Genomic DNA, 27,607 nt, shown 5'->3' on the forward strand with positions numbered 1-27,607 from the left:
GGTATTTATTCCTGATGATTTATTTAGGTCTACAGTGGAAAAAATGAGTGATGTGGATAGAAACAAAAAGTCAGTTTTGTGGAGAAAAACAACACTAGGAAGATTCAAAGGGCAGTCCTGTCATGAAAAAGAGGACAAAATTTCAAGAAGTTTAGAACCATTAAAGAGAAGGCCCTTCTTATTGTTTGAAGCCTAGGAAGGTAACTTAGGGAAAGATTTCATCTATCCAAGTCTTCAATTCCTCAAAGGAATAGGCAACCTGATTCCTAATCTGAGAAAGCAACTTCATGCAGAAGCTGCTGGAACTCTGAACAAAGCATAGTAGCATCCATAACAACTTAGAAGCCAAATTGTGTGTGTTGTGGAGGGACCCATGTTGTATTGTTTCTGGAAAAAAGAAAGAAGCAAAATTTTAAAGTCATAAATTCTTCCTCTTTAGTTTCAGTTGAACATGGTTTTGTCCATCTGTGTTTGGCAGAGTCAGAAACCCACTGAAGAGACTGTGAAACTTTTTACTGCATGAAGCTGTGAAGATGAAGACAGAGTTGTATTTTTAGATGATAGGATGTTGTAATACCCAAGCTATGAGATATCTGCCATGGAGAACTACATATAGGAGGTAGATATATACATATATATAATAAATATATAAGGATATATATATATATAATTTTTCATGAATAGTGCTATCTAAGCTCTTTGAAAATGAATCCCTACCTGTTTGAGGCACAGCTAAAGGATTTGTTGTTTGCCCTACTGAGTTTTTGTGTTACCATGAACCAATCTTCCCTCACTGTGTCCACATTTCTCTCTCTTTTCAAAATTTATTCTTCTTGTAAACACAGGCTGCTTATTCATTTCCCAGGCACCCAGACCTGAAGAATCACAGAGAAACTATATTAATTACAGCACTATTTGGCCTACTAGCTCAGGCTTCTTAGTAACTTGCTCTTTCATCTTAACCCACGTCTATTAATCTCTGTGTCACCACGAGGCTGTGGCCTACTGATAAGGTTCTGGGGCGTCTTTCTGCTTTGGCAGCTACATGGCCTCTCTTACATTCTGCCTACTCTCTATATATATCTCTTCCAACCTGGCTATATTCTGCCTTGCCAAAGCAGCTTTATTCATTAACCAATAAAAGCAACACTTATACAGAAGGACATCACATATCACTTTTCTTATAATATATCCCAACTGCAGTTTTTCTGTTCTCCATTTCTCTCAGTCCTCTCCACAACTCCCTTCTCCACCAGATCCACTCAATCTTCATTTCCCTTCAGAATAGAGCAGACACACAAGAGATATCAATAAAGCCATATATAGCAAATTGAAATTAGACTAGGCACATATCAAAGACTGCATGGGTCAATCTAGTAGGAGAAAAGGGGTTCCAAGAACAGGCAAAAGAGTCAGAGACATTCCCCACTCCCACTGTTAGGAGTTGCACAAAAATAGCATGCTACAAATGATAACACATATAGAGAGGAATTGGGGCAAACTCCTACAGGCTCCATGATTGCTATTTCAGCCTCTGTGAGCTCCTAAGAGCCCTGCTTAGTTGATTCTGTGGCCTGCGTTCTCCTGTATTATTTTAGTTAGAAAAGATTTTGACTATGATTTTTTTTGAAATTTTTTTCTGTGTTTTTGGGGTGAGATAGTTCTCCATTTCCTGTTATTATTAGGGTTGGTATTTTTCTAGTGTTTCAGATTTCCTGGATGTTATGTTTCAGGAAATTTTTGGTTTAACATTTTCTTTGATCAATATGTCCATTTCTTTGATCATGCCTTTAAAGTCTGAAATTCTCTGTTCAATATCTTATTTGATTATTTAGATTTTCATTTTCATAATTATTTCAGTTCATATTTTTTAATTGCTCCTATTTCTATTTTAAGGTCTTGAACAGCTTCATTTCTGCCAACTGTTTCTTTGTTTGTTTTTGGTTTTCTTTAAGGGATATATTAATTTTCTCCAATACTGCATTTATCTTTTCTCTACTTTTTTAAAAAAGGGATTCATTTACTTCTTTAAGGACTTCTGTCATCTTCGTAAAGTTGTCTTAATTGTGCTTCAACTCTATTGGAATATTCAGAGCTTGCAGCAGTAGGATACCTGGAATCTGGTAGTGACTTATTGCTCTGGCTGTTGTTGATTGTGTTTTTATGTTGGTGTCCAAGTATCTGGGTTTTAGGAATTTGTGGATCTATGTACTCATCTCTCAGTTTGTCTTTGTTGCATGGGTGTTATTTTGCTTGGTTTCTATTTGCTTTCTAATTTTCTGCTTTATGTGGCCTATGGTTGAACAGGTGCTCTCATCCCAAGTTAGAGCTGGAAATCTTACAAATGGTGTTCACCCAATGTTTGGGCATGAAAGGAGAGGAGACCATAGGGAATTTGGAGATAGTGTTGATGGGGACTGAGAGACTGAGGAAGGTCATTTGGAAGGTGGCCTACATAGACTTCTTGCAGATAGTTGAAGTTGAAGGCTACAACACAGAGAAGAGGAGGGAAGTGGGATTGGGGATAGTGTTGTGGAATTATTAAAAGAATGGAGGTGCACAGATAAACCCATGTGAATTTCTGGTGACTTCCATAGGTTCTGGTCCAGCAGAGAGTCTTTACCTCTTTTTTCCTACCTGTTTTTTTTTATTTTGGCTCATGTGGCCTGCACTTGAGCAGAGGCTATGCATCTGATATAGGGGTGGGTACATGGTTTTGAGGGTAGCAGCTGTAGGGTTGCTGAAAGATCATGTCTGTGGGAATGTAGGGAGTGTGGAAATTTCATGGGTTTGTGGTCTGCCTATCTGTTCTCACTGGTGTGACATACACATGAGTCTGCCTAAGATGGGAGGTGTAACACAGTCATATTCCTGTTTTTATGAATGGGACTATGCCCTGTGCCATTATATGTTGTAAATCTTTATTTTTTTTTATTTTACAACATGTGACAGTCAAGAGATTGTCTAAAATGTCAGAAGAGACTTTGGACATTTGTGATGTTTGGGCTGCTACAGATTATAAGGATCATTGAACTTACACTAAATGCATTTTATTTTTATTTGTATTTATTCTTCTCGTATTCTATATATCCTGATTCAATTCTCACCCTCCTCTACTCATTCCAGTTCCTCCCCCACCAAATCCCATTGTCCCAGCGCCACTGCTTCCTTTTCCCTTAAAAAAAAAAGAGCAGACCTCCCAGGGAAATCAACAAAATAAATCATACCAAGGTGCAATAAGACTAGGCACAGACTCTTATTTCAAGGCTAGACAAGGCCAATGCAATAGAAGGAAAAGGGTCCTAAGAACAGACAAAAGAGTCAGAGATGCCATGACTCCTACAGTTAGGAGTTTCACAAACACCCCAAGCTGAACTATAGCATGTATGCAGAGGACCTGGCACAGAGCCATGAAGACTCTGTGATTGCTACATCAGTTTTCTTTGAGCCACTATATGCCCTACTTAGTTGATTGTGTGGGCCATGTTCTCCTGATTTCCTCAACCACTGAATGCTACAATCCTCACACCCTCCTTCTACAAGATCAATACAGCTCAAGCTTATGTTTGGGTAAGGATCTCTGATGGGCTTCCATCAGCCCCTGGAAGAAGCCTCTTTAATAACAAGTAGGCCAGGTGTCAACCTATGATTATAGCAAGAAATAGTTAAGAATCATTTTATTGATATATTTTCTTGGTCAGCTGTTATTTGGTTCTACCCCTGTTCTCTGAGCCATTCAAGTTCTGGTTCCTGGCCATCTAGGCAGTTTTCAGTTATGGGTTTCCTCTCATAGTATGAGCTTCAAGTTAGACCAGTCATTTATTGGCCATTAAGAAATCTCAGAGTCACCAGTGTCCCAGCATATCTTGCAGGTGATACAAGTGGGTTGAATATTTTGTGGCTGGCTTGGTGTCCCAGTCCCACTGGGAGCTTTATGTGGTTACAGAAAACGGCTAGTTCAACCTCCATATTCTTGATTACTAGGAACAGTCACTAGGGTCACCTTTATAGTTTCCAGAATGTTTTCACTACAGTTTCCACATCCCCTGTTAAAAGCTTCTCTATTCCCATCATCTTTCCCTGTCTTCTCCCCATCTGTCTCTTCTTCGCTCACCTGATCCTTCCTCTTCCCATCCCCCCTGCCTCCAGTATACCCACAAGATCTGTTCTATTTCTGCTTACCAGAGAGATCCATGCATCTCCCCTAGAGCTGTTGTTACTTAGCCTGTCTGTGTCTATGGATTGTACTGTGATTAACTGTGATTACTGTGATTATACTTTACTTAACTGCTAATATCCACCTATAAGTGAGTAAATATCATATTTTTCCATGTGATTATGGGCTTCCTCACCTAGGATATTAAAGAATTCAAGAAACTAGACAAGAACAAAGCAAATAATCCAACTATAATGGGGAACACCTCTAAAGAGAATTCTCAGTAAAAGAATCTAAAGTGACTGAGAAACACTTGAAGACATGTTCAATATCTTTAGCCATCAGGAAAATGAATATCAAAACTACTTTGAGATTTTATCTTACACCTGTTAGATTTGTTAAGCTCCATAAATCAAGGGGCAGCTAATACTGGCAAGGACATGTAGCAAGGGGATTCATTTTACAAGTGCAAACTTGTACAGCCAATGTGGAAATCAACATGCAGTCCTCAGGAAGTTGTGAGTCAATTCACCTCAAGACCCAGCTATACCACTCTTGGACATATATCCAAAAGATCCTACCACAAGGACACTTGCTCAACTGTGTTCAGAGTGGCATGGTTCATAAAAGCCATGACTGCTGTATCTGGGAGAGATTGTGTTGATGATTCACGTGGGAAGGCTCCTCCAATGAGGGTGGCAATATCCCTAAGAAAGTGGGCTTGGGCTACAAAAGGGAGCTATCTTAGCATGAATGAAGGAGTGACTGGGCAAGAGAGAAAGCCAGGAAACAATCTTTGTCCATGGATTTTTGCATTCAACTATTAACATGATTTTCTATCCTAAGCTCTAAAAATGATGAAGTCAAATTACCCCACTCATTGTCTGAGCTGATTTTGGTTAGAGGATTTAATCAGAGCAACATAAATGCAAGTTAGGACAAAGAAATGGAAAACCAAAAGTAATATTGTTGCTAGGCAGAACCTGGGAATGATGCCTCTTGAAAGAGTGTAGAAGATATCTAGACTTTAGGTGGTGAAAAAAATATAGAAAGTTTTACACAGAACTAAATTGGCTGTTCTTATAGGACCAGGAAGACAGAAATGTTAAGAAGAATGCCAGAAAGTAGAGACTGAGATCATAGGATTTCATTTGGAAATTATAGACTCCATAACAGATTAAGTTAGAGGTCATTGTTTGATATTTTGGCTCCAAAATCTTTCTATTACCTGGATATTTAGTAAAGCACAATTAAAAAAAATGGGCTGATTCCTTAAATGAAATATTGGATCTGTTGGATGGTTATTACTGATGATTCATTCAGGTCTACAGTAAAAAGAAAACACGTGGGGCTGTAATAAATGAAAATGAAAAGGTAGTTTCAGGTGGCCACCAATTACTGAAAGAAGCAGGGATTTTCAAGGAGTTTATTACTATTATAGACAGGCCCTTGCCATGGAATGGAAGTCTAGCAAGGTGCTCCAGGAGTAAGACTCCATCCACATAAATCTTCAATTTATGTAAGGAGTAAGCAAAGTGATTCCTAATCCTAGGAAGCAATTTCATACAAAATCTGCTACACCTGTGGTCCAAGTGTGTTAGTGTCTGTCAATTAAGAAGTTAAGCTTTTCAGGACCACTCATCATGTGCTGGTCCTGTAAACAAGAAAGAATCAAAATTTAGGGTACTGGGTTTTTAGTTTGTGGTTACAATTCAGCATTGTTACTGGCATCCATGTTTGGCAGAGACAGAAACCCAGTGAAGAGATTGTGAGAGTTCATACCATGAAGCTATGAGGACAAAACCTGTTGTTGTTGTTGTTGTTTTTACTCTTTTGGAGGTCTGCCACCCAGCTCTCAAAAAGTGACATACACTGAGGCTTATTATTATTATTATTATTAATTTCTGGTCTTAGGTTGTCTTGTTTCTAGCCAGCGTTTCTAAACTAATTGTCCCATCTACCTTTTGCTTCTGGGCTTTTATCTTTCTCTATTCTGTATAAATTTTTATTTACTTCTTATTCTGTGGCTTGCTGTGTATCTGAGTCACTGGCCCATGCTTTTCTCTCCTTTTCTTGGTCATCCTTCCTTTTTTTCCTCCAAGATTTCTCCTCCTGTTTATTGTTTCTGCTTGCCAGCCCTTCTTATACTTTTCTACCAAGCTACTGACTGTTCATTAGGCCAAATAGGTATTTTAGACCAGCCCAGTATCATAGCTTCACAGAATTATACACATGCAACATAAAAGAATGCAACACATATTTGTATCATTGAAACAATTGTTTCACAACATAAACAAATATAACACATCTTACAATAATATTCCACAACAGCCAGGGTTGTATTTTGATACAGCCAGGTTGCATTTTGATAGCATAAGATATTGAGATGCCTAAACTATAAAACATCTTCTGTGGAGAACTAGCTGAATATAGGGAGTGAAATTAACCACAGAGATATATGAAAAGATGCAGGGCTGGGTGGTATGGTGCATGCCTTTAATCCCAGCACTCGGGAGGCAGAGCAGGTAGATGTCTATGAGTTCGAGGCCAGCCTGGTCTACAAGAGCTAGTTCCAGGACAGACTCCAAAGCTACAGGAAAACCCTGTCTCAAAAAAAAAACACAACGAAAACTAGATGCAGGGATAGGGCCATCTAAGCCCTTTGAAACTGAAGCCTTGTGTATCAGAGACAGAGCTACAGGATTTAATATTTGTCCTGCTATGCTTCAATCTTCTCTTGGTTCAATCTTCTCTCACTATGTCTCCATTTCTCTATTTTGCAGTGTAAATGGTGTTTCATATTCTATACCATTGTATGTTGGAAAGATGTAACTTGTTTTCTGATTTTTTTTAAATTTATTTATTTATTAAAGATTTCTGTCTCTTCCCCGCCACCGCCTCCCATTTCCCTCCCCCTCCCCCAATCAAGTCCCCCTCCCTCCTCAGCCCGAAGAGCAATCAGGGTTCCCTGCCCTGTGGAAAGTCCAAGGAACCCCCACCTCCATCCAGTTCTAGTAAGGCGAGCATCCAAACTGGCTAGGCTCCCACAAAGCCAGTACGTGCAGTAGGATCAGAAACGCATTGCCATTGTTCTTGAGTTCTCAGTAGTCCTCATTGTCCGCTATGTTCAGCGAGTCCAGTTTTATCCCAGGCTTTTTCAGGCCCAGGCCAGCTGGCCTTGGTGAGTTCCCAATAGAGCATCCCCATTGTCTCAGTGTGTGGGTGCACCCCTTGCGGTCCTGAGTTCCTTGCTCGTGCTCTCTCCCCTTCTGCTCCTGATTTGGACCTTGAGATTTCTGTCCGATGCTCCAATGTGGGTCTTTGTCTCTGTCTCCTTTCATCGCCTGATGAAGGTTAATATTCAGGAGGATGCCTATATATGTTTTTCTTTGGGTTCTCCATATTTAGCTTCTCTAGGATCACTAACTATAGGCTCAATGTCCTTTGTTTATGGCTAGAAACCAAATATGAGTGAGTACATCCCATGCTCCTCTTTTTTGGTCTGGCTTACCTCACTCAGGATAGTGTTTTCTATTTCCATCCACTTGCATGCAAAATTGAAGAAGCCCTTGTTTTTTACTGCTGAGTAGTACCCTGATATGTATATATTCCATACTTTCTTCATCCATTCTTCAATTGAAGGGCATCTAGGTTGTTTCCAGGTTCTGGCTATCACAAACAATGCTGCTATGAACATAGTAGAGCATATATTTTTGTTGTATGATAAGGCCTCTCTTGGGTATATTCCCAAGAGTGGTATTGCTGGGTCCAGGGGTAAGTTGATCCTGAATTTCCTGATAAACCGCCATACTGCTTTCCAAAGTGGTTGCACAAGTTTGCATTCACACCAGCAATGGATGAGTGTACCCCTTTCTCCACAGCCTCTCCAGCAAAGGCTATCCTTGGTGTTTTTTATTTTAGCCATTCTGACAGGTGTAAGATGGTATCTTAAAGTTGTCTTGATTTGCATTTCCCTGATCGCTAAAGAAGTTGAGTATGACCTTAAGTGCCTTTTGGCCATTTGAACTTCTGTTGAGAATTCTCTGTTCAGCTCAGTACCCCATTTTATAATTGGGTTGATTAGCCTTTTACGGTCTAGTTTCTTGAGTTCTTTATATATTTTGGAGATCAGACCTTTGTCAGTTGCGGGGTTGGTGAAGATCTTCTCCCAGTCAGTGGGTTGCCTGTGTGTCTTAGCGACAGCGTCCTTTGCTTTACAGAAGCTTCTCAGTCTCAGGAGGTCCCATTTATTCAATGAGGTCCTTAATGTCTGTGCTGCTGGGGTTATACGTAGGAAGTGGTCTCCTGTGCCCATATGTTGTAGAGTACTTCCCACTTTCTCTTCTATCAGGTTCAGTGTGTTTGGACTGATATTGAGGTCTTTAATCCATTTGGACTTGAGTTTTGTGCATGGTGATAGATATGGATCTATTTTCATTCTTCTACAGGTTGACATCCAGTTTTGCCAGCACAATTTGTTGAAGATGCTCTCTTTTTTCGATTGTATACTTTTAGCTCCTTTATCGAAAATCAGGTGTTTATAGGTTTGTGGGTTAATGTCAGGGTCTTCTATTCGATTCCATTGGTCGACTTCTCTGTTTTTATGTCAATACCAAGCTGTTTTCAATACTGTAGCTCTGTAGCAGTGTTTGAAGTCAGGGATGGTAATGCCTCCAGATGCTCCTTTGTTGTATAAGATTGTTTTGGCTACCCTGGGTTTTTTTGTTTTTCCATATAAAGTTGATTTTTGTCTTCTCCAGATCTGAGAAGAATTTTGATGGGATTTTGATGGGGATTGCATTGAATCTATAGATTGCTTTTGGTAAAATTGCCATTTTTACTATGTTGATCCTCCCAATCCAGGAGCAAGGGAGATCCTTCCATTTTCTGGTGTCCTCTTCAATTTCTTTCTTCAAAGACTTAAAGTTCTTGTCAAATAGATCTTTCACATCCTTGGTCAGAGTTACCCCAAGATACTTTATGCTATTTGTGGCTATCGTGAAAGGTGATGCTTCTCTAACTTCCTTCTCTGTTTCCTTATCCTTATTGTATAGAAAGGCCACTGATTTTTTGGAGTTGATCTTGTATCCTGCCACAATACTAAAGGTGTTTATCAGCTGTAGGAGTTCTTTGGTAGAGTTTTTGGGGTCGCTTATGTATACTATCATATCATCTGCAAATAACGAGAGCTTAACTTCTGCTTTTCTGATACGAATCCCCTTGATCCCCTTATGTTGTCTTATTGTAATTGCTAGAATTTCAAGCATTATATTGAAGAGGTATGGAGAGAGTGGACATCCTTGTCGTGTCCTGATTTTAGTGGGATGGCTTTGAGTTTTTCTCCGTTTAATTTGATGTCAGCTGTTGCCTTGCTGTAAATAGCTTTTATTATTTTTAGGTATGACCCTTGTATCCCTAATCTCTCCAAGACTTTTATCATAAAGGGATATTGAATTTTGTCGAATGCTTTTTCAGCATCTAATGAAATGATCATATGGTTTTTTCTTTCAGTTTATTTATATGATGGATTACATTGATAGATTTTTGTATGTTGAACCAGCCCTGCATCTCTGGGATGAAGCCTACTTGATCATGATGGATAATTTTTCTAATGTGTTCTTGAATTCGGTTTGCCAGTATTTTATTGAGAATTTTTGTGTCGATATTCATGAGTGACATAGGCCTGTAATTCTCTTTCTTGGTTGGGTCTTTGTGTGGTTTTGGTATCAGGGTAACTGTAGCTTCATAAAAGGAATTTGGCAATGCCTCTTCTGTTTCTATATTGTGAAATACATTAAGGACTATAGGTATTAGCTCTTCTTGGAAGTTCTGATAGAATTCTGCAATGAAACAATATGGTCCTGGGCTCTTTTTGGAGGGGAGATTTTTGATAACAGTTTCTAGTTCTTTGTGACTAACAGGTCTATTTAGATTGTTCACCTGGTCTTGGTTCAGCTTTGGTATATGGTACTTATCTAAAAAAAATATCCATTTCTTTTGCATTTTCTAGTTTTGTGGCATATTGGCTTTTGTAGTAAGATCTAATGATTCTCTGAATTTCCTCTGTGTCTGTGGTTATGTCCCCCTTTTCATTTCTGATCTTATTTATTTGCGTGTTCTCTCTCTGTTGTTTAATTAGTTTGGATAGGGGTTTGTCGATCTTGTTGATTTTCTCCAGGAACCAACTTTTTGTTTCATTCATTCTTTGGACTGTTTTCTGTGTTTCTATTTTGTTGATTTCAGCCCTCAGTTTAATTATTTCCAGTCTTCTACTCCTCCTGGGCACGTCTGCTTCTTTATTTTCTAAAGCTTTCAGGTGTGCTGTTAAGTCTCCAATGTATGCTTTCTCCGTTTTCTTTAAGTGGGCACTTAGTGCTATGAACTTTCCTCTTAGCATTGCTTTGATAGTGTCCCATTGGTTTGATTATGTTGTCCCTTTATTTTCATTAAATTCAAGGAAGACTTTAATTTCTTTATTGATTTCTTCCTTGACCCAGGTGTGGTTCAGTAATTGACTGTTCAGTTTCCATGAGTTTGTTGGTTTTCTGGAGGTAGCATGGTTTTTGCCTTCTAACTGTAATCCATGGTGATCTGATAAGACACAGGTGGACACTGATATTTTTTTGTATCTGTGGAGGTTTCCTTTGTTTCCAAGTATGTGGTCAATTTTTGAGAAGGTTCCATGAGCTGCAGAGAAGAAGGTATATTCTTTCCTATTTGGGTGGAATGTTCTATAGATGTCTGTTAAGTCTATTTGCTTCATTACCTCCAGTAGTTCTCTTAATTCTCTTAGGGTTCTGTCTGATTGACCTGTCCATTGCTGAAAGAGGTTTATTGAAGTTTCCTCCTACTAGTGTGTGTGGTTTAATGTCTGCCTTGAGTTTTAGTAATATTTCTTTTACATAAGTGGGTGCTTTTATATTAGGGGCATAGATATTCAGGATTGAGACGTCATCCTGAAGAATTGTTCCTGTTATGAGTATAAAGTGTCCATCTCAATCTCTTCTGATTGATTTTAGTTTGAAGTCAGTTTTGTTAGAAATTAATATGGCCACACCTGCTTTTTTCTTAGGACCATTTGCTTGAAAGACCTTTTCCCAACCCTTTACTCTGAGTAGATGCCTGTCTTTGTGGTTGAGATGTGTTTCTTGCAAACAGCAGAATGTTGGATCCTGTTTTCGTATCCAATCTCTTAGCCTGTGCCTTTTTATAGGTGAATTGAGACCATTAATATTAAGTGATATTAATGACCAGTGGTTGTTAACTCTGGATATTCTTATTGTTTTTGGAAGTAGAATTTGTGTGTCTCCCTTCTTTGAGTTGTGCTAGTGAAGGGTCGCTAGATGCCTCAGTTATTGTAGGCAGTGTTGGCAATGTTGGATTCCTTGGTTGCAATTTTCCTTCTATTATTTTCTGTAGGGCTGGATTCATGGCTACGTATTGTTTAAATTTGTTCTTATTTTGGAATGTCTTGTTTTCTCCATTTATAGTGAACGAAAGCTTGGCTGGGTATAGTAGTCTGGGCTTGCATCCACGGTCTCTTAGCTTCTGCAGTACTTCTATCCAGGACCTTCTGGCTTTCATTGTTTCCATAGATAAGTCAGGTGTAAGTCTGATCGGTTTACCTTTATAAGTTACCTGGCCTTTATCCTTTGCAGCTCTTAATATTCTTTCTTTAACCTGTATATTTTGTGTTTTGATTATTATATGGCGAGGGGATGTTTTTCTTTGATCCAGTCTGTTTGGTGTACTGTATACTTCTTGAATATTCAAAGGAATATCTTTCTTTATGTTGGGAAACTTTTCTTCCAATATTTTGTTAAAAATATTTTCTGGCCCTTTGAGCTGTGACTCTTCTCCTTCTTCTATTCCTATTATTCTTGGGTTTGGTCTTTTTATTGTGTCCCATAATTCCTGAATGTTTTGTGATGAGAATTTGTTGGCTTTGCAGTTTTCTTTGATCATTGCATTTATTTTCTCTATGGTGTCCTCAGAATCTGAGATTCTTTCTTCTATTTCTTGTATTCTATTGATTATGCTTGTTTCTGTAGGCTCTGCTCGTTGACCTAGATTTTCCATATCCAGCTGGTCTTCAGTTTGTGTTTTCTTCCTTGCTTCCATTTCAGTTTTCAAATCTTGAACTGTTTCCATTACCTGTTTGATTGTTCTTTCTTGGTTTCCCAGGGTATTATGTACGTATTTACTCATTTCTTCAAACTTTTGGTTATACTTCTCATCCATTTCTATAAGGGCATTTTTTACATGTTGTTTAAGGGGCTCTATTGCTTTCATAAAGTCAATTTTTTCCACTTCTTCTGTGTTAGGGTGTTGAAGACCTTCTGTTGTAAGATCGTTGGTTTCTGGTGTTTTCATGCTGTTTTTCAGATTATTGGGTGAATTCTTGCCTTGGCGCCTGCCCATCTCCTCCTATGGATGCTATCTAATGGGTCTTTTAAAACTGGTTCAGGTTTCCCTGCTGGCCAGGGGCTCCTCTTACAAAATGCCCTCACTCTTTTTCCTGGTTCCTGCCAGGGGGCCAAGGTCCCTCTCACCCCTCAGAAGGGTCTTCAGGAATAGGGCCTGGCTCCTCCTTTGCCAGGGACTTCACCAACCAAAGGCCTACCTCTTTGATTTAATTGATGTGGGGCGATCTGGTCTCGGTGTGCGGTTCTTGCAGCCTGTATCTGCTGCCACAATGGTTCCCGTTTCCTGCGGCCTGCGTCTTCTGCTGCCGCTGGTCCGCCTCTGCGACCATGTTCCGTCCGCCTCTGCGACCGGGTTCCATCCTGTTTTCTGATTTTTACAAGATGTTATTTGCTGTGGGACACTGGTCTTGTACCTTGCAAAGATTTGTCACTTGTATTAGTTTAATAAAATGCTGATTACCAGTAACCAGGCAGGAAGGATATGTGGGGTGACCAGAACAGGAGAATTCTGGGAAGAGGAAAGGCTAAGTCTGCAGTCATCACCCAGACATAGAGGAAACAAGATGAGAATGCCTCACTGATAAAAGGTACCAAACCCTGTGGCTAACACAGACAAAAATTATGTACTAATGCAAGATGTGAGAATTAGTTAATAAAAAGCCTGAGCTAATAGGCCAACCAGTTTATAATTAATGTAGACCTCTGTGTGTTTCTCTGGGATTGAATGACTGAGACCAGGTAGGACAGAAACCTCTGTCCACAAGTCACTGTCAAGTGATTGTTTTGAGCATCAGAAGAGACTTTTAACATTTGAAAAGTGTAGGGGCTATTGCAGACTATGAGTATCATTGAAATGACCAAATTAATTTTCTTCTTGGATGAACATAAGCCTCTAGTGACCCAGGTTAGAATTTAATTGATTGAATGAAAACCTCCCAGATAAGAAGATGTATTTTAACATGTGCCTCTTCTTGGTAACTTTCATTTGATTGCTTGTGAAATCATTAGTAGGAGGAGCATCTCTGGATAAAATCTCTCATTGGGGCTGTGATATGATGTAGTAAAGAGGGCTACTTGTTTGTTCCAAGCTGCTCAGCCCTGAAATAATCACACAGAAACTGTATTAATTAAATCACTGCTTGGCCTTTTAGCTTTAGCTTCTTATTTAAGGCTAACTCTTACATTTTAATTTAACCCATTTCTATTAATCTGTATAACACTATGTGGCTGTGGCTTACCAGCTAATGTTCCCAGAATCTGTCTCTGGCAAGGCTACATAACTTCTTTCTGACTCCGCATTCTTCCTCCCAGCATCCAGTTTAGTTACCCCCTCCCCCACCTAAGTTCTGCCCTATAGCTCTGCTATAGGTCCAAAACAGTTCCCTTATTAAACAATGATAATCACAGCATAGAGAGAGGAATTCCATATCACCTCCCAATTCTTCAACTACAACAGAGACTCCAGAAGGATATAATATTACCTAGGTAAACAGGAAGTATATTGTAAGCAACTTCCAAAACTCTAGAAATGACAAAGACATCTTGTTGCCTGGATAGTCACCCAAAGTTCTTCTGTGTTGTTGGGGGCATTCAATCTTCAGCTCACAGGTCCATACTATCAAGCAGACTTTTCCATAAAGTAGGAAATTTGAAGACCTGTTCTGCCTTGCAATGGAAAAGTCCATCAGTTGCCTTCTTCTGTGTCCTGCAGAATGTCTGGCAGACGCTTTCATGAATCAGGAACCCTGTGAGTCCTGCATGTCTAGTTCATCAAGCAGTCCAGCCTAGAGCAGTTTCTTGCCCAAATGGCTAACCAACTCCATAAGGAGCCTCTTCGATGCTGATTATCCTCTTGAAGTAGATTGCTGCTGCCAGGAGCAGATGTGTCTCATTGTCATGAAAAGTCTTAAGCTCTTAAAACATTTTAAAGGTCATATTCTGAAAGTCTATGAAAGATTTGAAGAATCCCTATCTATCTGAAATACATTTCTATACATCGAGAAAATCTAATATGCTACTAACTATTACTATTATAGATGACTCTCTATTTACCTATATTTTAATTATACATTACATTTTTAAATGAGCTAAACAAATACAATGACTTAATCAAGAGCAGAAATGCATAAATAAAATTGACCTTAAAATAGTATCAATGAACCAAGATCCATACCAATGCAAATCTCTATAGCATATTCCCTTTTAAATGTAAACAAACATTTATGAACAGTATTTGGGAATATGGGCATAGTTCTCTTCAAACTGCTTCCTGCTCTTTATTTGGTGAAGTAATTTTTTGGGTGTGTTCATAGTGACCTTTTGGGCGGTCTTGCTTCATCAAACCACATTAGTCTGGAGGGATTCCACAGGTTCTCATCCTTTTGTGGAAAAAAAAGAGAACCTCTTTTGCAAAGCAACAAATCCTTAGACCCAAATCCTGAAGACATGATACCTTTAAAATATATATGTTGGTTACTTAGCACCTTTACAGCCAAAAAAAAATTAAAGAAAACACAATAATATACATAATCCAGAGACTCTGTATATAGTCCATGTTTATGTGGCTTATTTTTTTATTCAATTACTTTTTAATATTTATTTTATTATCTTTACTCCTTTAATTTATGATTGTCTATACTCTGTCTCTCTAAAGACTTTGTTTCATTTTTATAAACCATTTACTTCTTTTTATAACTTTCTATAGTTTTCTTCTCTCTCCCAAGCCTATGTACATTTTTTAAACACACCATGTCTCATTTAGAGATCTTTTAGGTATGAATCTGTCCTATTGTGTGTCTGTAATTCTTTACTGTTTAGGAGAGCTTCTTAAAATGCTAAGCACTGTGGAACTTAAGCTGTGCCATTGGTAGAGCAAATACGGCCTGCCTGCTTGCTCCATCCAGTCCATTGCCCCATTTTCAGGCATATAGGGGATCTAAGTTGCCAGTAGCAATCTGCTCACAGATCCCATAGCTGGTCCTCCAGAAAGTCAAGAGTTCACAGTGGCAGCACAGTCCAGAAAGCCAGCATTTCAAAATGGTGCAGGTTTTTTTCCTGCTATCTCTAAATCAGAAAAACTCTCTTAAAGGAACCACAGCATGTCACCAGTAAGCAAACCCCATTTGGGGAAATAAATGTGGCTAAACTTTATTTTTTTAGTGTCTAGAATCCTTTTCCAAGCTCTCTAAGATTTTAAGTGGATTTTAGTTGGCCACACAAGCACCAGTTTGTTGTGGGAAGCCACTTGTTAGTTCCCAGCTGCTCAGCCCTGAAATAATCACACAGAAACTGTATTAATAAATCACTGCTTTGCCCATTAGCTTTAGCTTCTTACTGGCTAACAGTTACATATTAATTTAACCAATTTTTATTAATCTGTGTATTGCTATGTGACTGTGGCCTAGTAAAGTTCTCAGCATCTGTCTCTGGTGGGGCTCCATGACTTCTCCCTGACTCCACTTTCTTTCTCCTAGCATTCAGTTTAGTTTTCCCCACCTAGCTAAGTTCTTTCCCATAGCTCTGCTTAAGCCCAAAGCAGTTCCTGTATTAACTAATGATAATCACAGCATACAGAAGGGAATCCCACAATATGAGTTTCTGTAGCCTCAACCCATTTCCTGTTTTTTGTGCCTACCATGTTGTGGTTGAAACTAATCAGTCAGCTTTCTTCTTTTGCTGTCATAACTTCCCCACCATCATAAATTCTAACACTAAATCACACAAGATTCAGTAGAATTAGCTGCTATTTGGTGCCTAGGTGGTTTAATAGCCCACTGTTTTCATTTTTGTTTGTTTATTTTTGGAGACAAGGTTTGTCTTTGTAGCCCTAGCTGTCCTGAAACTAGCTCTATATACCAGGCTGGTTTCAAACTCACAGATCTTTTGACTCTGACTCCCAAGTGCTGGGATTAAAAGTGGGCCAGCATTCCTGGCTTTTGTTTCAATATTGTTGTATGATGGTTCCTATCAAGCATATGCTATTGTACTGAGCTTCGCCCATATCTTGAATTTTAAAATTTGTCAGAAGGTTTCATTATGTTTCCCAGAATGGCATGTATTCATGACATTAATACTGCCTGTGCCTTCTGAGTCATTGGATTGCAGGTGCATAAACTTCTTCCTGCCTGTTTTGTTTGTTTTGAATTTTTATTTTAAAAAGAATATTTTTGTAGGAGGAGGAGGGTGGCCCTTTGTTCCCTTCTTGGCGACAAAGATGGGATTGCTTGTCGTCCTGGCTAGCTTACACCCAAAATAATCACACAGAAGCTGTATTAATTTAAATACTACCTGGTTCATTATCTATAGCCTCTTATCGGCTAACTCTCATATATTGATTTAACCCATTTCTAGTAATCTGGATATCACCACAAGGTTGTGGCTTACCGGGAAAGATGCAGCATGTCTGATATTGGCACCTCCATGGTGGTTCTCTATGACTCTGCCTTCTTCCTTCCAGAATTCAACCCTATCTACTCTGCCTACCTCTACGTATTTTACCTGTATGCATGGATATGCACCATGTGAGTACCTGGTCTTTACACTGATCAAAAGATGGTATTAGAAACCCTAAGCTGGGAACAATGGATAGTTATGATCCCCCATGTAAGTCCTTGAGCCCACCTGTATGCAAGACCAGTTGATCTATCTTTTTTGCTCTGTGTTGATTATTTATAATCAGCATATTCATTGCTATTGTTTTCATTTGTCAATTTGTAACTTTAAACACACAGCGCTTTTAGTAAAATCTTATTTACATTGCAGTTAAAATTGGGACACTTCAGGTTTCTGGTAGATGAATAAAGAGTTCAAGTGAATGCATAACTCTTTGTAGAAACCAGTAAAAACCTGTGAGTTATTTCTTTTATATTTGTTTGATATTTTTCATGTGAAAGAGATATTTAATATGTATTTCTTGCTGTCCTAGCAGTGATTGCATAGACTAGGCTGGTATTCAACTCAGAGGAAGATAGATATACATGCCTCTGCCTTTTGAGTATAAGGATTAGAGGTATGATTCAATACATCTGGCTTTTTCATCTTATTTTTCTTTTTGTAGGTAGGTATTAACCTTTCATACAGTTTCTCTTATCTGTACTCTGTACTCTTGATCTGTTTACATATCTTTCATTGTTGGTCAGTAGGCATTTCTCTTGTAAGGTGATATCCCATTCAAAGGGTCAGAAATGACAGAGGTGAGCCTCCTATTCATTTTGCTTCTAAAATGACTTGCTGATTAAATTATGATGTCTGTGTCATGGAGTAAGTATGGGGAGCACCAGAATTATATGACTATACTGTCAAAGAAGTATACATTTGCAGTGTTGTCAGAATCGTGCTTTTGGTTGTACACATGTATGGCATATTTTAGAATACAGTGACCCATGATGATGTGCATGTCGACTTCAATTGGGAAGAATGGACTTTGCTGGATCCTTCCCAGAAGAATCTCTACAAAGATGTGATGGTGAAGACCTACAGAAACCTCACTACTATAGGTAGGGCTGAATTATCTTTCATGTTTCAAATAAGGGGACAACTGTTCATTGGTTAATGGTGCTCTTTTGTAATATGATTGAGAAAGTAGAATGGGGTAAATAAATCAGGCATGGTTGTAAGGTTTACTACAAATGGTGGCTAAATTTTTTTTACAATTTTTAATATATAATGTCTGGCACTATATTTTAGGATACAGTTGGGAAGACCATAATGTTGAAGAACATTGTCAAAGTTCTAGAAGACATGAAAGGTAATTTTCATTTATAAATATACAAATATACCTCTGAAGAATTGTAATACATCCTATATGTTTTAAACAACAGCAGCAGTGTATATAATAACATGCATTGATAATTATTAAATTCTCACAAAATCATATACCTTAATTTCAGATAGGTGAACTGCATTTGCAAGTCATTCTTTTAAAAAAGAAGTCAAGGAAACAATGTCTTAACTTATATTACCATTTGAATCATAATACAATGAGAACTATACTGTAAAATTGTCTGTTTATTTCATATTATTCATATTATAAAAGATATACATGTTGAAAAGATGATAAGTATATCTCTAAAACTCTCTATTACACTAATAGTCCATAGAAAAGGTAGTTTAACCCATATACTTGTGACTGTGTTAAGTTCAGTGAGGGGGCAGTTAGAGTCATGAATCAAGGGGCAGCTGTTGTGGAGAGGCCTTAATCCAGATGCCACAAGTCTATGAGGACATAAAGTGTGATCTCAATGTGGAAATCTTGTATTTGTTATTCTTCCTTTACTAGGTATATCATATGTTACTCTGGATACAAGCCACATGAGCATAGGGATGTGAAAAGATATAGCATACCTCTCTCTCAGAACAAACAGAAGATGTGTAGCAGTCTCCATGTTGAGTATACGTGTTGAATTTGATATAAAAGTATACAAGTAATTAGTTTTATAGCCTCATTGTTAATATATCAACAATCTCACATTTCAGAAAAGCACCATGAGTACTAGGACTGTACAAATATTTCTCTTTGTCCTACTTTACTTAGCAAATGTAGTATCACTCACAGTAGAGGACACATGAATGCAATAAGAGTGGTAAAGCTCTGAGTTTTTTCAGTTCTCTTCAAATACATGAAAATTCTCATGTAGAAAAAAGATTCTGTAAATGTGAATCATGTATCTTCAAAGATGAAAAGCAAGCCTTAATAATGGGGAAAAACAAAATTGTAAACATGGTAATAAAACATTAACATTTAATTCCTCTTTAAAAAAGGACTAAATTGTAAAATTAATTCATACGGATAAAAAATTCAACAATGTATTAAATGTAGTAATGCTTTCACATGTACCATTATCATTGTAGGCATGAAAAAAGTTAAACTAGAGAGAAAACTTCTGCATATACTCAATGTATTAAAGCCATTACATGTGGCAGTCATCTTCACATGCCTGAAAAAACACGTACTAGATTAAAACCCTATAAAGGAAATGAGTGTGGTCAAGCCTTTTCACATCACAGTCATCTTCAAATGCATAAAAAGACATACACTGAAAAGAAACACTATGAATGTAACCAGTGTGGTAAAGCCTTTGCATGTCACAGTTACCTCGAAAGCATAAAAGAACTCATACTGGAGAGAAACCCTATGAATGTAATCAATGTTTTAAAACCTTTGCACATAACAGTACTCTTCAAACACATGAAAAAAGGCATATTGGAGAGAAACCCTATGAATGTAACCAGTGTGGTAAAGCCTTTGTATGTCACAGTGATCTACAAAGGCATGAAAGAACCCATACTGGAGAGAAACCTTATGAATGTAACCAGTGTGGTAAAGCCTTTGCATGTCACAGTAATCTACAAAGGCATGAAAGAACCCATACTGGAGAGAGGCCCTATGAATGTAACCAGTGTGGTAAGGGCTTTGCATGTCACAGTGATCTAAAAAGGCATGAAAGAAGCCATACTGGAGAGAAACTCTATGAATGTAATCAGTGTGGTAAAGCCTTTGCATGTCATAGTTACCTCAGAAAGCATAAAAGAACCCATACAGGAGAGAAACCCTATGAATGTAACCAGTGTGGTAAAGCTTTTGCACGTCACAGTAATCTACAAAGGCATGAAAGAACCCATACTGGAGAGAAACCCTATGAGTGTAATCAGTGTGGTAAAGCCTTTGCATGTCATAGTTACCTCAGAAAGCATAAAAGAACCCATACTGGAGAGAAACGCTATGAATGTAACCAGTGTGGTAAAGCTTTTGCACGTCACAGTAATCTACAAAGGCATGAAAGAACCCATACTGGAGAGAAACCCTATGAATGTAATCAGTGTGGTAAAGCCTTTCCATGTCACAGTTACCTCAGAAAGCATAAAAGAACTCATACTGGAGGGAAACCCTATGAATGTAACCAGTGTGGTAAAGCCTTTGCATGTCACAGTAATCTACAAAGGCATGAAAGAAGCCATACTGGAGAGAAACCCTATGAATGTTGATGGAGGAAGGTCATTGGCTAATAAAGGAACTGCCTTGGCCCATTTTATTGGTTAGAAGATAGGTGGGTGGAGTAAACAGAACAGAACGCTGGGAGGAAGAGGAAGTGAGCTCAGACTCGACAGCTCTCCTCTCAGGGCAGACACCTCAGAGAGATGCCATGCCCCGCTCCTGGGCAGACACACGCCATGAAGCTCAGACCCAGGATGGACTAGGCTAGAATCTTCCCGGTAAGACCGGTTCTCACAGATTATTAGAGATGGGTTGATCAGGATGTGAGAATTAGCCTATAAGTGCTAGAGCTAAAGGGCCAAGCAGTGTTTAAAAGAATACAGTGTCCCTGTAATTATTTTGGGGCATAAGCTAGCAGTGCAGGCGGCCGGGGTGCTGGGAATGCAGCCCCACCGCCCTTATTACTACAGAATGTAATCAGTGTGGTAAAGCCTTTGCATGTCACAGTAACCTCCGAAAGCATAAAAGAACCTATATTGGAGAGAAACATTGTGTTTGTAATTAGTGTGGTAAAGGCTTTGTTTATTATAGTCATTTTCAAAGACATACTAACACATACTGGAGACAAACCCTATGAATGTAATGAGTGTGGTAAAGCCTTTGTACGTCACAGTACTCTTCAAATGCATAAAAGATCACACACTGGGGATAAACTCTATGAATGTAATCAGTGTGATAAAGCATTTGCATGTATGAATAATCTAAATCATGAGAAAAAAAATCATACTGCAGAGAAACCCTATAAATGTATTCAGTGTGGAAAAATTTGTGCTTTATATAGGAGTAAAATTTTTATTTGCAGCAATCTTTTAAAATCTTTGCATATTACAGTAGACATTGACCTGAAATAAAAAAGAGGACTTCTTATTATACAGTATTTGGTCAGATCTTTAGCCAAAATATTTATAATCAGCTACAAAGTGATTTGGTATTCCCCTCTGTATGCTGTGAATATATTTTGTTGCCTTTGTTTAATAAAAAAAAAAGCTGCTTTGGGTCTATAGCAGGGCAGAATAGAGCAAGGCAGGAATTCCAAGCAGAGATAGAGGAGAAAAGAAAGTGGAGTCAGACTCCATGTATCTGGAGTCTGGAGACAGATGCCCTGGAATCTTACTGGTAAATCACAAGTCTTGTGGTAAAATACAAAATAATAGGAATGGGTTAATTTAAGATGTCAGAGTTAGCCAGGCGATGGTGGCGCACGCCTTTAATCCCAGCACTTGGGAGGCAGAGGCAGGCAGATCTCTGTGAGTTCGAGACCAGCCTGGTCTACAAGAGCTAGTTCCAGGACAGGCTCCAAAACCACAGAGAAACCCTGTCTCGAAAAACCAAAAAAAAAAAAAAAGATGTCAGAGTTAGTTAATAAGAATTCTAAGCTAGCTGGGCGGTGGTGGTGCATGCCTTTAATCCCAGCACTAGGTAGGCAGAGACAGGCGGATCTCTGTGAGTGTGAGGTCAGCCTGGTCTACAAGAGCTAGTTCCAGGACAGGCTCCAAAGCCACAGAGAAACCCTGTCTCAAAAAAAAAGAATTTTAAGCTAATAGGCCAAGCAGTGTTTTAATTAATATTGTTTCTGTGTCATTATTTTGGGTCTAGGCAGCCAGGAATGAACAAGGATCTTCTGCCTACTACACAGAGCTATTTCTTCTGTAGAAATAAATTTGACAGTGTTAACAATCTTTTCAAGCATTATGATGTCATTTTTATACTGTTTGTACTTACAAACTCATGGTAAAATGAATTTATGAAGTCCTATGTGTAGGGTAAATGGGCCAGCCAAAAAAAAAAACACATCCTGACTCTGAAATCAGAGCCAGTGAAATACATAATTTTGACTCTGAAACTGGAGACAAAGAAATACATCCTGACTCTAAAACCAAGACAAGGAAATACACTTTGTTTCTGAATCCAGAGCCAATGAAAGAAACACCTGACCCTGAAATCAGACTTAAAAGACTATAAAAGGCAAGTGACAGAACACACTTTGACTCTAAAACAAAAGCCAAAGAAACACACTCTACCCTTGACCAACTGAGCACAAAACCAGCTAATCCCTAAGCTCAAGATCTACCAACCCCTGAACATGAAATCCAGCCAATCTCTGCATTGTTCAAGATCAGAGATTGACATCTAACCAATTCCCACCATGAGAACCTTCTCCCTGGGAATACTCTGTGACTAAGAAGTCCTATATAAGTTCTGTACATGTTCAGCTGGCTTCTGCCCTGGCAGAGAGAGCCCCTCTCCTGGATTCTTCCCTTCCAATTAAGTTTCTTGAATGAGTTTTGGGTGAAAACCTTCACTGTAGTGGTAAGAAACTTTGTAGTGGATTGGAACAGAGAAGCTTTGGTCACCTCTGCTGGCAAACTCCCTTAAAGGAGCAGAGCAGAAGTAGCAACTCTTCACCAGCGACTTCAACATTTCTGCAAGTTTCCCATTAACTCCAGTGAAGCAGAGAAGTAACAATTTGGGCTGAAGCTGAGAAAAAAATTGGCATCTCTGTTAGGAAACTCCCTAGTGGGGTGAAACAGAGAAGCATTGAACATCTCTGCTAGGAAACTCCCTTAGGGAAGTGGAGTATAACAGCCATGGACATCTCTATTCTGAAGCTCTCTTAGCAGAATGAAGCAGGGCCCAGCTGTGATGGCTCTTTTGGAGAGGAGCAGTATTGCTACATCCTGCATGGAGAACATCTCCCACTGGAACACAGCCTCACATATAGCCGGACTTCCCAATAGCCAGTGTTTGTCAGGGACCATCTTTGACAAGTATACCAGTTACCAGGGTAGGGGCCTGGGGATTAGAAAAATAAGCAAAGAGAATGAAGACACAAGTGAAAATAATAAAGCAGAAGCATAGGATAGTACTGGCAGGGAGTTCCAGTGAATACTGTAAATCTGCCTGCATTTAATTTCCCATTATGTTTATACCCCAATACAATGGGGGGGGGGAGACAGAAGACTGCTTTAACACAATGCCAAGGACAACTAGAACAGTTACTTGCTTCAATACTTTGATCCATCAAGTCCTTGATTATTGAGAAAAACATTCTGTTATTCAGGCAGTGAACCGACCCTAGACCAAGGATCCTAAAGGCAGTCATTCCTTAGGCCAAACATCTTAATTCAAAAGAAGGAGCAGAAGTATGTTTGAATTCTCTCACCTTTGCACAAGGGGGAGTGGATTTATCTGCCTGGGCCCTCTTAAAGTCCAAAACACAAAACAACCACACCTTAGGAAACTCTGACCTTCAGACAAGGTGGAAATAGGCTCATGGATTGGGGCCTCTACAAGGATACCTTTTCTTGTCATAGCTCTAGGTATCCAGTACACTTTCCTTTCACAACTGTAGGTATGGCCTGACTTCTAACAATCAGGCTACCATTTTTTTCAGAGCCCTAGGTATCAGGCTACCTTCCCTCCACAGCTTCAGTTATAGCCAGACTTCCGGGAATCGAACCAGGGTTTTTATTTATTTATTTATTTATTTTTTAATTTATTTATTTATTAAGGATTTCTGCCTCCTCCCCGCAACTGCTTCCCATTTCCCTCCCCCTCCCCCGATCAAGTCTCCCTCCCTCATCTGCTTGAAGAGCAATCAGGGTTCCCTGACCTGTGGGAAGCCCAAGGACTGCCCACCTCTATCCAGGTCTCGTAAGGTGAGCATCCAAACTGCCTAGGCTCCCACAAAGCCAGAACATGCAGTAGGATCAAAAACCCACTGCGATTGTTCTTGAGTTCTCAGTATTCCTCATTGTCTGCTTTGTTCGGATTTATCCCATGCTTTTTCAGACCTAGGCCAGCTGGCCTTGGTGAGTTCCCGATAGAACATCCCCATTTTCTCAGTGTGTGGGTGCACCCCTCGTGGTCCTGAGTTCCAAGAGGAACATGGGATGTACTCACTCATATTTGGTTTCTAGCCATAAATAAAGGACATTGAGCTTATAATTCATGTTCCTAGAGAAGCTAAATAAGAAGGTGAATCCAAAGACAAACACATAGGCATCCTCATGAATATTAACCTTCATCAGACGATGAAAGGAGATAGAGACAGAGACCCACATGGGAGCACCGGACAGAAATCTCAAGGTCCAAATCAGGAGCAGAAGGAGATAGCCAGACTTCTCAACAGTCAGGATTCCTTTCTCCTTATAGGTGTAGGTATCCAGTATACTTTCCCTTCACAGCTGTAGGTATGTCCTGACAGGACAGTGAGGGTACCTTTCTCTTTAGAGCTATAACTATTCAGAATACCTTTTCTCCACAGTTTCAGGCATAGCCTGACTTAATAACAGTCAGGGTAGCTTTCCTATCAGCTGTAGATATCCAGTATTGTAATTTGAGACTGTTCAGGAAGTTTCTGGCGCCATCTAGACCCAAATAGTCACACAGAAAATATATTAGTTACAACACTGTTTGGTCTGTTAGCTCAAGATTCTTATTGACTAATTCTTACATCTTAAATTAACCCATTTCTATTAATCTCACCACAGGCTGTGGCTTATCAGTAATGTTCTGTTCTGGCATCTTTCTGCTTGAACAACTACATCTCTTTTACTCCACCTATTCGCTCTCTCTCTCTCTCTGTCTCTCTCTCTTCCAGCCTGACTATATTCTGCCCTGCTGTAGGCCAAAGCAACTTTTTTTTTTACCAATGGTAATAAATCATGTTCACAGCATACAGAGGAGAATCCCACATCCCAAGATACCTTCTCTTCACAACTGTAGGTATAGCCTGACTTCTGACAGTCAGTGTTGTAGGGAGGTTGCTTGTTTGGTTCCCAGGCACCTGGCTAGCTTAGATCTGAAATAATCACACAAACACTGTATAAATTAAACAACTGCTTGGCCCATTAGCTCTGGCTTCTTATTGGCTAAGTCTTACATATAAATTTAACCCATTTCTATTAATCTATGTATGGTCTTGTGGCTGTGACTTACTGGGTAAAATTCCCAGCATCTGTCTTCAGCATCTCCATGGCATCTCACTTACTCTTCCCTTCTTTCTCCCAGCATTCAGTTCAGTTATCCCTGCCGACCTAAGTTCTGCCCTATCAACAAGCCAAGGCAGTTTCGTTATTCATTAATGGTAATCACATCACACAGAGGGGAATCCCACATCAGATCAGGGTATCTTTCTCTACACAGCTATAAATATCCAGACTACCTTCCTTTCATAGCTGTAGGTATAGTCTGACTTCTGGCAGTCAGGATAATTCCCCCCCCCCCCCGAGCTGTAACACTTGCACTATGAATTTAAACAGTAATGTAACCCTTTTAGATTTTATATTTCTCCTCAATTGAATGGAATCACTGATTCAAGTGTAAAACTTTATTGATTTATATTTGTTCCTTTTCTGTTGTGATATAATGTCTAGGTCAACTTATAAAAATTAAGTTGGCCTTTGGCTCCAGCGGGATACATACAGGATCACCATGAAAGTGACATGACAGCTGGACAGTGGTGGTGCATACTTTGATCCCACACTCAGGAGGCAGAGGCAGGTGGGTCTCTGTGAGTTTGAGGCCAGTCTGGTCTACAAAGCTAGTTCTAGGACAGACTTCAAAGCTACAGAGAAACACTTTCTCAAAAAAGAAAGAAAGAAAGTGTTATTGCTACAACTGTCTAACATGACAGCTAAAACAGGTTAAGAACTCAAATCCTTAACTTACAGCATGAAGCAGAGGGTGTAAACTAGAAAAGCCTACCCACAGTGACTTATTTCCTCCAGCAGGACAGCATTTCATAAGTCTTCCCAAATGATTCCATCAACTTAGAAGGATTGATTTCTCAGACTTCAAGCCTGCCTGATTGCTTCATGGTGAAGAAAAACTCTGTAAGCCATTAGGTGCCTTAACACCTATATTATAGGAATGAATTCTTACATGAGAAAAACTTTCATGACTGAAAATATGTTTAAAGAGTTGTTTTAATTGTGATTATGTGATATCAGTGTGCTTTGTGTGGGTATGTGAATGTGCATGCTGGTTTCTGATATATTAGATCCTAGGATTTTATTGCAGAAATTACAGGAGGTTGTCAAAAAATCAGACCTTGGGCCACATAGCAAACATTTCTTAACTGCCCAGCCATGTTTCTAGTGCTCTAAATATTTTAAAGCCTATGTGTATCAATTAAAAGACAGAAATATGAATAAACTCACATAAAAGAAAACGCTTTCTGAAAATGATTTTGTAAAGGCTTTAGACATTACAGTTGTCTTCAGCTTCAAGAAAAAAAATAATGATCCATTTATTTTTCATTATAGCCTTGAAGGAAGTAAATTATTTACCATGCTCACTGAAGACTGATGGTAGAGATCACTGCCTTGTGGTTTCTACTTTGAAACATTTGAGGTAGATACTAAAGTGTGCTCCATGTGTGACAAATCCATTTAGTAAAGTTTATTTTATGGTCCTTATTTTTCTTCCGTGACTTTTGTTAATCTGTATTTTTCTACTATAATGTGTAGAATGGTAACCCCATCATCTAATTGATTCATTTTTTTTATCTAAATATCAGGCAGTGTGTGATCATACTTTTTAAGTAAGAGTATCTATGAAATGGTGGTGGGTTGTTGCTCCTGGTTTTGTTTTTCATATTTCCACAAATTCCCTTGAGATTTTCTTGTTTGTTATTCAGTTTTGCCTAAATGTTAGTAATGATTCAGGGATATATTTGAACTCTTGATCCTCATGAGTCTACCTCCTTAGTACAAGTCTAAGGGTAGATGAAGTACTCACAACATTTGCTCTTTGGTCAACACAATTTAACAATGTTAATGTTAAAAATGCTTAATAGAAGAGAATATAAGAAACATTAATGATCTCGTGTGTGTACTCAAAACAGTATTTTCATTTATTTGGTAGAGATGTAATAAGTAGGATAATGAACATTCAACTGTGTATCTCATACCATAGCTTGATGTGTGTTGTAAATATATATTAGAATATATATACATAATACTGATGTTCCATGCTTCCCTGCTGCCAATTAGTTAACCATTTTATCTTGAAGAATTGCCTTCTAAG

The 27,607-nt window shown here is 38.8% G+C and overlaps 1 long non-coding RNA gene across 2 annotated transcripts in view; it reads left to right on the forward strand.

Moving 5' to 3' along the window:
- The window catches only part of LOC142835951 (uncharacterized), a 40,014-nt gene extending 13,386 nt beyond the window's left edge, over nt 1-26,628 (forward strand). Inside the window, exons 2-4 of one of the 2 annotated variants that reach the window (XR_012907964.1) lie at nt 17,951-18,077; nt 18,268-18,328; nt 26,311-26,628. This is a non-coding gene — a long non-coding RNA (uncharacterized LOC142835951). Of the gene's footprint in view, nt 1-17,950; nt 18,078-18,267; nt 18,329-22,171; nt 22,255-26,310 lie in introns of those variants that run through there. The other variant, XR_012907965.1, reaches the window with a different exon arrangement.
- The last annotated feature ends 979 nt before the right edge of the window (nt 26,629-27,607 follow it).

The sequence above is a fragment of the Microtus pennsylvanicus genome, chromosome 15, assembly GCF_037038515.1.
Source record: "Microtus pennsylvanicus isolate mMicPen1 chromosome 15, mMicPen1.hap1, whole genome shotgun sequence".
Taxonomy (NCBI): Eukaryota; Metazoa; Chordata; class Mammalia; order Rodentia; family Cricetidae; genus Microtus; species Microtus pennsylvanicus.